Source organism: Etheostoma spectabile, unplaced genomic scaffold (genome assembly GCF_008692095.1).
Source record: "Etheostoma spectabile isolate EspeVRDwgs_2016 unplaced genomic scaffold, UIUC_Espe_1.0 scaffold00001232, whole genome shotgun sequence".
In the NCBI taxonomy this organism is placed as follows: domain Eukaryota; kingdom Metazoa; phylum Chordata; class Actinopteri; order Perciformes; family Percidae; genus Etheostoma; species Etheostoma spectabile.
In genome coordinates, this window is record NW_022602712.1 from 65,001 (window position 1) to 75,480 (window position 10,480).

General features: G+C 42.3%; 6 non-coding genes across 6 annotated transcripts; all 6 read left to right on the forward strand.

The window, feature by feature from the left end:
- The first annotated feature begins 1,999 nt into the window (after nt 1-1,999).
- Nucleotides 2,000-2,115, forward strand: LOC116674880 (U5 spliceosomal RNA). Its single transcript, XR_004328229.1, has one exon. It is a non-coding gene; the product is annotated as a U5 spliceosomal RNA (small nuclear RNA).
- Nucleotides 2,116-2,392: 277 nt separating this feature from the next.
- On the forward strand, nt 2,393-2,582 carry LOC116674882 (U2 spliceosomal RNA). The gene has a single exon (XR_004328231.1). It is a non-coding gene; the product is annotated as a U2 spliceosomal RNA (small nuclear RNA).
- A 1,688-nt stretch (nt 2,583-4,270) lies between these two features.
- On the forward strand, nt 4,271-4,387 carry LOC116674879 (U5 spliceosomal RNA). The gene has a single exon (XR_004328228.1). It is a non-coding gene; the product is annotated as a U5 spliceosomal RNA (small nuclear RNA).
- A 276-nt stretch (nt 4,388-4,663) lies between these two features.
- Nucleotides 4,664-4,853, forward strand: LOC116674878 (U2 spliceosomal RNA). The gene has a single exon (XR_004328227.1). It is a non-coding gene; the product is annotated as a U2 spliceosomal RNA (small nuclear RNA).
- A 365-nt stretch (nt 4,854-5,218) lies between these two features.
- Nucleotides 5,219-5,337, forward strand: LOC116674881 (U5 spliceosomal RNA). The gene has a single exon (XR_004328230.1). It is a non-coding gene; the product is annotated as a U5 spliceosomal RNA (small nuclear RNA).
- A 233-nt stretch (nt 5,338-5,570) lies between these two features.
- LOC116674883 (U2 spliceosomal RNA) lies at nt 5,571-5,760 on the forward strand. Its single transcript, XR_004328232.1, has one exon. It is a non-coding gene; the product is annotated as a U2 spliceosomal RNA (small nuclear RNA).
- Nucleotides 5,761-10,480: the final 4,720 nt, after the last annotated feature.

The following is a 10,480-nucleotide window of genomic DNA, read 5'->3' on the forward strand; positions in this document are numbered from 1 at the left end:
GGTTTATTTTCCTCTGGGGGCACTGGATATAAGGAAGTGTATTACTGATTGTATTCACCCGAACTGTTGTCACTCTGTAACTTGCATTGTGAGAGCTGTTCTTGTCATTTTCCAGGCCTGATTTCAACATCTTTGATGCTGCTGGAATGAAAATTAATAAATAAATTATTTGATATTAGTTAACTATATGGGATATGTAACTGAAGGAAGAATCACCGGGTCGTCATGGATCTAAGAAGAGGGAGCCAACTCGTGAGGATCTGCACCGCCAGTAAACTGTAATTTTTCGAAATATCATCCTTCCCTAAATGCCTTTGCATCTTGGATGCTTTTCTGTTGTTTAGACATGGCTACATTCACATAAAGTATCCAAAGTGCACAATACTGAACTGTACTCTGTTCAGGTGTTTACACCGAGTTCCTCCAACATGGCCGGGCATCTGGGTTCATACCCAGAGGTGCTGTGGCTTAGTTGGTTAAAGTGCCTGTCTAGTAGGGATGAGCGAGTACAGCATTATCTGTATCTGTATCTGTTTAACACATGAATTATCTGTATCCGGATCCGTACTCGGAGTGGGCGGGGCCTAAACCGGAAGTGGTCATATTAACCAGGAAGTGGGTCAGGTTCTCTTGAAATGTGCGGGGCTTTAACCGGTATGTTATTTAAGCATGCAATTGATATGAGTGATCAAAAATTGCTGACAGTAAAAAAAAAAAATATCTCCGATGGCAGAGACGCAACTGGAGTCGCATTTAAAACAAGCAGCACGTCTGAAACTCACGTTCACCAGAAATCTACTGGTTACTATGTAAGGACTACAAACCCCACGTTCACCAGAAATCTACTGGTTACTATGTAAGGACTACAAACCCCACGTTCACCAGAAATCTACTGGTTACTATGTAAGGACTACAAACCCACGTTCACCAGAAATCTACTGGTTACTATGTCTGTAAGTACTATAAACCGAAGTTAAAAACAAACCTGAAGAAACCCTAAACGTTAACCGAACAGATCCGAAGACCGAATGACTGAAGTAGGACGGGAGCGAGCGAGAGAGATAGAGTGAGCCAGCAAGAGAGAGAGAGAGAGAGAGAGAGAGAGAGAGAGAGAGAGGAGAGAGAGAGAGGAGAGAGAGAGAGAGAGAGAGAGAGAGAGAGAGAGAGCGCATTTTTCCATGTTCTGTGTGTGTGTGAATGATCCGAGCGTGTTTGTAGGCGGGGGGCGCTGTGATTATCACAGAACGCTGCGCGGCCAGTTGAGGAGTTTTATTCAATCCGAGCACGGATATTGACTCATATTACTCGGATAATACTTGTACTCGGCAAAAGTGCTTTAACCGTACCGGATACTCGTTTCAGCCGGACACTCGGATCACCCCTAGTGTATATGCAGTAATATAAAAGAAAGTTGATGTCATAATGAATAGTGATGATGACATAATGAATAGTGATGATGACATAATGAATAGTGATGATGACATAATGAATGGTGATGATGAATCAAAAAGAAAGTTGATGTGTATATGCAGTAATGTAAAGAAAGTTGATGTGTATATGCACAAATCTAAACCCCACGCATCGACCCGGTATTGCAGCGTCACCGGGAACGGTGCACCCATCTTCTGTCTTCTGGAAAAACAATTAACGATGCACGTGAAGCTGCCCGTTGCCCAAACTGTCAACGGACTGAAGAGACATGGCTGGCAGATTTTACCGCCAGGAATTGTCCTAAAAACTGAATGATCTGTGAAACCTCGTTGGGTTCCTGGTATCAAAACGTTGTTATAATACTTGACAAGATAAAGCCAGACAAAAGTGTAGCAAGATTTGCACTTTTGATTGGCAGAAAAACAGCAAGGACAAAATATGGCCCTGTGACAATGGGGGAATAGGTGAGGCCTTGGATTTGGAAAAGCGGCACACCAAGTGAGAATTACCGCGAGGGTTGGGACTGGGAAGACTGGCGTTTTCGGCTGCTCTCGAGAGTGGGCTGTACTTACTCTGGTTTCTCTTCATAACGCACAAGTCTTTCGCCTTTTACTAAAGACTTCCGTGGAGAGGAAACGCCTATGAGTTGAAGTTATTTTGGTGGGCTTTGCTGTTTGGCCAAGCCTTTTGTACTTGTGAAAAACAAATATGCTCTCCAAAGGAAACTCAGATTCTTAAACGTAGCCAAAATGTGACAGCATGGGAATATTGCACGTTGGCAGGAGCTTGACCAATTGGGAAAACCACAATTGCCGTCTTTAACTAAAACTGTTTGTGCTTCCCATGAAGCGCTTGGACGGGGGTGCTAAGCAGCAGCTGTTATGTCCATTTAAAATTACTGGACCGTGACAAATGAGAACCGTCCGGGGAGGTCGCATCTGACAGCATAGAGGTGGTGGTCATCGCTTCTCGGCCTTTTGGCTAAGATCAAGTGTAGTATCTGTCTTACAGTTTAATATCTGATATGTCCTCTATCAGGGGACAACATATTAAATGGATTTTTAGCAATGGGAGTTGAAAAAGGGGCTTGCTCCGTTCACTCCACGCATCGACCCGGTATTGCAGCATCGCTGGGAAACGGTGCACCCATCTTCTGTCTTGTGGAAAAACAATTAACGATGCACGTTGAGCTGCCCGTTGCCAAAACTGTCAATGGACCTGAAGAGCAATTGATATGAGTTGATCAAAAATTGTTATATTTATTGCTGATTTGAAAACTATTTACATGACAGCATCGAGCTTCAGATCAATGGTGTTGTCATGGTAACAAACAAAACTATATGCAGAACGTTTTGCAACAATTAATACAACACATGCGTTGCAATTATGAAAGTAAAATGTAATGAAAAAGAGTTTTCATATTCAATATAACTTTCTTTTTTAACTTTTTATTTTTTTATGATCAGTGTGATTTTTTTTTTTTTTGGTTCTTTTTTATTTTTTTTATTTCACACCAGGTATATGTGTGTGTGTGTGTGTGTGTGAGTGTTTGTGTGTGTGTGAGTAAGAGAGAGACAAGGAGGAGAGAGGGGGCGGGGGGGGGGCAGCTGACAGTAAAAAAAAAAAAAAATCTCCGATGGCAGAGACGCAACTGGAGTCGCATTTAAAACAAGCAGCATGTCTGAAACCCACGTTCACCAGAATCTACTGGTTACTATGTAAGGACTGCAAACCCCACGTTCACCAGAAATCTACTGGTTACTATGTAAGGACTACAAACCCCACGTTCACCAGAAATCTACTGGTTACTATGTAAGGACTACAAACCCCACGGTCACCAGAAATCTACTGGTTACTATGTAAGGACTGCAAACCCCACATTCACCAGAAATCTACTAGTTACTATGTAAGGACTACAAACCGAAGTTAAAAACAAACCTGAAGCTGAAGAAACCCTAAACGTTAACGGAACAGATCCGCAGACCGAATTGACTGACGGAGCAGGAGAGAGCGAGAGAGAGAGCGAGAAAGAGAGCGCATTTCTCCATGTTCTGTGTGTGTGTGATTGATCCGAGCGGGTTTGTAGGCGGGGGGGGCGCTGTGATTATCACAGAACGCTGCGCGGCCAGTTGAGGAGTTTTATTCAATCCGAGCACGGATATTGACGCATATTACTCGATAATACTTGTACTCGGCAAAAGTGCTTATCCGTACCGGATACTCGTTTCAGCCGACACTCGGATCACCCTAGTGTATATGCAGTAATATAAAAGAAAGTTGATGTCATAATGAATTGTGATGATGACTAATGAATAGTGATGATGACATAATGAATGGTGATGATGAATCAAAAAGAAAGTTGATGTGGATATGCAGTAATGTAAAAGAAGTTGATGTGTTGCTATGCACAAATCTAAACCCCACGCATCGACCCGTATTGCAGCGTCACCGGGAACGGTGCACCCATCTTCTGTCTTCTGGAAAAACAATTAACGTGCACGTGAAGCTGCCCGTTGCCCAAAACTGTCAACGGACCTGAGAGACATGGCTGGCAGATTTACCGCCAGAATTGTCCTAAAAACTGAATGATCTGAAACCTCGTTGGGTTCCTGGTATCAAAACGTTGTTATAATACTTGACAAGTATAAAGCCATACAAAAGTGTAGCAAGATTTGCACTTTTGATTGGCAGAAAACCAGCAAGGACAAAAATTGGCCCTGTGACAATGGGAATAGGGTGAGGCCTTGGATTTGGAACGGCACACCAAGTGAGAATTACCGCGAGGGTTGGGGGGACTGGAAGACTGGCGTTTTCGGCTGCTCTCAAGAGTGGGCTGTACTTACTCTGGTTTCTCTTCATAACGCACAAGTCTTTCGCCTTTTACTAAAGACTTCCGTGGAGAGGAACGCCTATGAGTTGAAATTATTTTTGGTGGGCTTTGCTGTTTTGCCAAGCCTTTGTACTTGTGAAAAAAACAAATATGCTCTCCAAAAGAAATTCAGATTCTTAAACGTAGCCAAAATGTGACAGCATGGGAATATTGCACGTTGGCAGGACTTGACCAATTGGGAAACCACAATTGCCGTCTTTAACTAAAACTTTTTGTGCTTCCCCATGAAGCGCTTGGACGGGGGTGCTAAGCAGCAGCTGTTATGTCCATTTAAAATTACTGGACCGTGACAACTGAGAACCGTCCGGGGAGGTCGCATCTGACAGCATAGAGGTGGTGGTCATCGCTTCTCGGCCTTTTGGCTAAGATCAAGTGTAGTATTTGTTCTTATCAGTTTAATATCTGATATGTCCTCTATCAGGGGACAACATATTAAATGGATTTTTTAGCAATGGAGTTGAAAAAGGGGCTTGCTCCGTTCACTCCACGCATCGACCCGGTATTGCAGCATCGCTGGGAACGTGCCCCATCTTCTGTCTTGTGGAAAAACAATTGACGATGCACGTGGAGCTGCCCGTTGCCCAAACTGTCAACGGACCTGAAGAGACATGGCTGGCAGATTTTACCGTCAGAAGTTTGTCACAAAACTGAATGACCTCGTTGGGTTTTCCTGGTATCAAACGTTGTTATAATACTTTGCAAGATAAAGCCATACAAAAGTGTAGCAAGATTTGCACTATTTATTGGCTAAAAACAGCAAGGACAAAATATTGGCCCTGTGACAGTGTGGCAATAGGCAAGGCCTTGGATTTGGAAAGCGCGGCACACCAAGTGAAATCCCGCGAGGGTTGGACTGGGAAGACTGGCGTTTTCGCTGCTCTCGAGAGTGGGTTGTAATTACTCTGGTTTCTCTCTTCATAACGCACAAGCCTTTCGCCTTTTACTAAAGACTTCTGTGGAGAGGAACGCCTATGAGTTGAAATTATTTTTGGTGGGCTTTGCTGTTTGATTAAGCCTTTTGTACTTGTAAAAACAAATGTGCTCTCTATAAGGAAACTCAGATTCTTAACGCAGCTAAGATGTGACAGCATGGGAACATTGCAGGTTGGCAGAAGCTTGACCACTTGGGAAACCAAAATTGCTTGGACGGGGGTGCTAAGCAGCAGCTGTTATGTCCTTTTAAAATTACGGGACCGTGACAACTGAGAACCGTCCGGGGAGGTCGCATCACAGCATAGAGGTGGTGGTCATCGCTTCTCGGCCTTTTGGCTAAGACCAGTGTAGTATCTGTTCTTATCAGTTTTAATATCTGATATGTCCTCTATCAGGGGACAACATATTAAATGGATTTTTAGCAATGGGAGTTAAAAAAGGGCTTGCTCCGTTCACTCCACGCATCGACCCGGTATTGCAGCATCGCTGGGAACGGTGGCACCCATCTTCTGTCTTGTGGAAAACAATTAACGATGCACGTGGAGCTGCCCGTTGCTCAAACTGTCAATGGACCTGAAGAGACATGGCTGGCAGATTTTACCCCAGAAGTAATTACTGGGAACTGCTAGCACTGTTATGTCCTTTTAATGAAAAAGGAAGTTGATGTTTTTATGCATTAATCAAAAAGAAAGTTGATGTGTTTAGCATTAATCTAAAAGAAAGTTGATGTGTATGTGCATTATTAAAAAGAAAGTTGATGTCTAATGCTTGCGATGATGCATAATTGTGATGATAATCAAAAAAAGAAGTTGTGTGTCTATGATTTAAAAAGTGTGCAAGAAAGTTGTGTGTGGATATTAAAGCAAAAAAGTTGATGTTATATGCATTTATTAAAAAGAAAGTTGATATTTTATGCATAAATCAAAAAGAGTTGATGTGTATATGCATAAATCTAAAAGAAAGTTGATGGTATATTGCATAAATCTAAAAGAAAGTTGATGTGTTATGCATGTATTAAAGAAAGTTGATGTGTATAGCATAAATCTAAAAGAAAGTTGATGTGTATATGCATTAATCAAAAAGAAATTTGATTTGTTTATATGCATTATTACAGTTTGTCTGATTGCTAAGCACATTTTTTGTAACTATTGGCTATTTTTGCAAATCTCTACACACATAGAAAACCTTTCACCCAATATCAAAACTTGTAGTTCTCTTGCAAAAGCGAACACAGCTAGATTACTCTTCACACCCTTCGTAAAAATTGTGTTTTCGTATCAAACATTAAACACAAGCCATCATCTACTAAGCACACAATGTGCCAACTACACACTGATGGTATGAATACAAAACACATCTGGCTTTCTCTTTCTGTGTACAGATGTCAATTTGAGGTCATACTTTTGTCATGTGTCATGAAACATACAAGGATCCAAACTTCAAGTATTGGTGTTTATCACACACCACACATCAAACCAAGACAAAGTCAGAACACAAAATAGTAATTTCACAAAAAACAAAAAAACTTCAGCCTACATCATGTCGTTTTTCTGGGTCCGGCCACAAAATTTCGTCCACCATCGCATACGATATCCTCCAGTCCAAGGCACCGGGGAAAATATCTCCTTAATGCGATACATCAGGCCTGACATGATGCCTGGTCAATATCTCCACATGCCTCCTCCATTGCCTGTTAAAGGGCTACCTGTTGATGAGGATGACGGTCGGACACTTTCCAGCGCCAGGCAGAAAGAACTCCTCGATGGGATTTAAGAATGGAGAATATGGAGGGAGGTTGAGTGCCATGAAGAATGGTTAGTCTGTAACCAGTTTGCGGACCAAAGCGCCCTATGGAAACTAACATTGTCCCATATGAGACATATCGGGTATGCTCTGGTCTCGTGAACAGTGAGCATGTCATGTAAGGTGTCCAGGAATGCAATAATGTGTGCAGTGTTGTATGGGCTATGTTTGCATGATGGTGAACAACACCATTTTGGCTTATAGCTGCACACATGTTATGTTACCACCCCGTTGTCCTGGGACATTGATGATGGCACGGTGTCCAATAATGTTCCTGCCACGTCTCCTGGTTTTTGATGAGGTTAAAACCGGCCTCATCTACAAAAAGTACTCATGTCCCATGGCATCTGCTTCTAGTTCCATCATCTCTGGACAAGACAAACAAATGCATCACATCAGGGCCCCGCACAGCACTACGTATGCACTTCCAGATTCAGAACCAATGACACTATAGCTTACCTGCACATAGTCATATCGCAGTTGCTTTACACTTTCTGTGTTTCTCTCGCAAGGAACTCTGTAAATTTGGCTTCATTCTTATTCTGTGGCGCGCAAGTACACGACTTAGTGCAGAAATGCTTACACTGTGTATATTTTGAAAGATGTGTCATTATCAATTAGTGCGCTGCTGTATTTCGTGCAGTCTTATTGCATTATTGGCAATCACCATGAAGGTAGGAGGAGTGACGAGGAAGAGGAAGAGGAAGAGAAAGGCCAAGGACTGTAATCTCTGATGGGCAAAGAGTACACCCAAAATGTGAGCAGGTACACTGTAGCATCCATCATCCGGACTTTCCAAAATGAGAATAGGTAAGAAATCTACTCTCACTAGAATATTGCAGTACTGCACAGTATTCCTACTTTGTATTCCTTCACAGTATTTACAGTATTTTACTATTTGTTTGGCAGAACAACACAAGGTGGTCGGGAACTTCTTCTGTCTCTTGACAGGAAACTGAACTCATGAATATGGTCTATAATGCCATACACAACACTACGGTAATACAAAGAAAAACAATGACATATTTTCAAAATATTGATAGGGTGAGCTCATCAACACGGGTCCGTGTCTTGTGCAGAAATCATCTCAGGATGAAGCAGGTCTACAGGGGGCCATTTGAACGCCATTCAGAAAGAGTCAAAGAATTGCGATATTACTACAAACAAATTATATTTGGTACAACGGAAGTTTCCATCGGGCTGCTCTGTTCATCACTGGTTCACTGCCCCCCCCACCAGGCTTTTAGTTGTTTATCTCCCTCCATATTCTCATTCCTCCTATTGAGTCTGAAACCCACGTTCACCAGAAAATCTACGGTCTATGTACGGACTACAAACCCCACGTTCACCAGAAATCTACTGGTTACTATGTAAGGACTACAAACCCCCACGTTCACCAGAATCTACTGGTTACTAGTAAGGACTACAACCCCACGTTCACCAGAATATCTACTGGTTACTATGTAAGGACTACAAACCCCACGTTCACCAGAAATCTACTGGTTACTATGTAAGTACTACAAACCGAAGTTTAAAACAACCTGAAGCTGAAGAAACCCTAAACGAGCGGGTTTTGTAGGCGGGGGGGGGGGGCGCTGGGATTATCACAGAACGCAGCGCGGCCAGTTGAGGAGTTTTATTCAATCCGAGCACCGGTATTGACTCTTATTACTCGGATAATACTTGTACTCGGCAAAAGTGCTTTATCCGTACCGGATACTCGTTTCATCGTTTCAGCCGGATACTCGGATCACCCCTACTATTAAGACTTTCTGTTTCCCAAAAGGCTATTGACGTACCTAGCACTAAACCAACCGACTCCATTTAAAAAACAGTACTTTAGCGTGTATAAAGCCAACATATGTTCACGTGGTGAAATCGGTAAAAAATGTGTTGATTTTACCAACACTAGAGTAGTGATGTTGGAAAAGTGTGATTTGGGAGAAACCGTGCTTGATATCTAATGCCCATTCAGCCCAATAAACACACAATGTCTTGTCTTCGGTTTCAACTTTTAATTATGTTTCACGTTAAAGTATGGCAATGCAGCGTGGCCTCAAAGAGGTTTTGTTTTGAGCTGTGTTGAGTGATATCCCATTAAAGTCTATGAGTAATTTTGCACCGTTTATTGCAGATTTGCAGATTAGACACGTTTTCATGTATTTTGTGTGCACGTGTTGGCAACGCTCCTTAACCTATAGTAGCCTACTAACGTTAGCTACTTCATGACAGCTAGCTACTATCCGGTTAACAGTCAGCTAGCATGTCTATGCGCTCTAACTTAGTTTAACGTTTTAAATCCCAAAATACTTAAGTTACGTGATTATTGTTAATTACTGTTAAAGTTATTTATTGTGTAAGCAGGCTTACAGTCGATGCAGCTGATTAGACAACACAACACAATAATAGTTTTCTAACCGTAACTTTCTATGTAATTAATTATGTTAACGTTAAAGAAACATACAATTAGTGCAAAAATGCATCCCTTTCTCTATTTCCCTAAGACAGTGAATTAACTATGTGGGAAAATAATACAATGACTGAGGTGGTGATGAACAGGGCACTCAGGAACGGCCACGTAAAAGCTGGCTTAAGTATATGCTGAATTAACCAAAGACTAAATAAGAGTGTGTGTGTGTGTGCATATTATACTTATGCTTTGCAGCTGGGGTACAGCTAGGAGGGAGAGAACAGGGGGCTATCTTAGTCAGATAAGCTACATGAGCACGAGAAGAGAATGGGTGAGGCCAAGGACACTGAAGTTCGAGGACGGTCTGATAACTCAGAGAACAGGACGTACAAACTAAGAAGGGAGTGAACATAGCTGTCTTGTGAAGTAAATGATAACTGAAATAATGACAGGCAGAAGGAAGAGGCAGATCAGGGATTGTACCCCAGCAACAGTATAGCTGACCAATCAGGCCCCACAAGGGAACCAATATAACCCTGAGCACGCTATGTTTAAGTGCCTTTTTGGGAACCTCTGTACTAGACAAGTTTCCATCTGGTCCGTGCCGTTTAACTGCCCGGAAACGCATTTCATCTGTTGACCAAAAGAATAAAACGCTGTGTTAATTCATCATGGAGTCAGTTGTCAGTTTATAGAAGGATTTCTCCAACAAATTTGGTGACCCCGTACGTGATAACGTAATGGACAGGAGAATCCAACTGGACCTGGCATTGTGTCCACGGTCCGGTCAGCTCAGCCACCGGACTGACATCCCCGCAGCCCGTGAAGGGGACTGAGCGGCGATACTGCGATTCGTTGGTGTGATCACTGAGAGCTCTCAACAAAAAAGGTAAGCAGAAGCCTGTTTAAATCCAAATTCTGTTATTGGCTGAAAACTAAATTGATGTGATCACATTTCAACTGTCGTATTGTTGTTTTAAGCGAAAAGTATTGATTGAATGTGCTGTAATTAA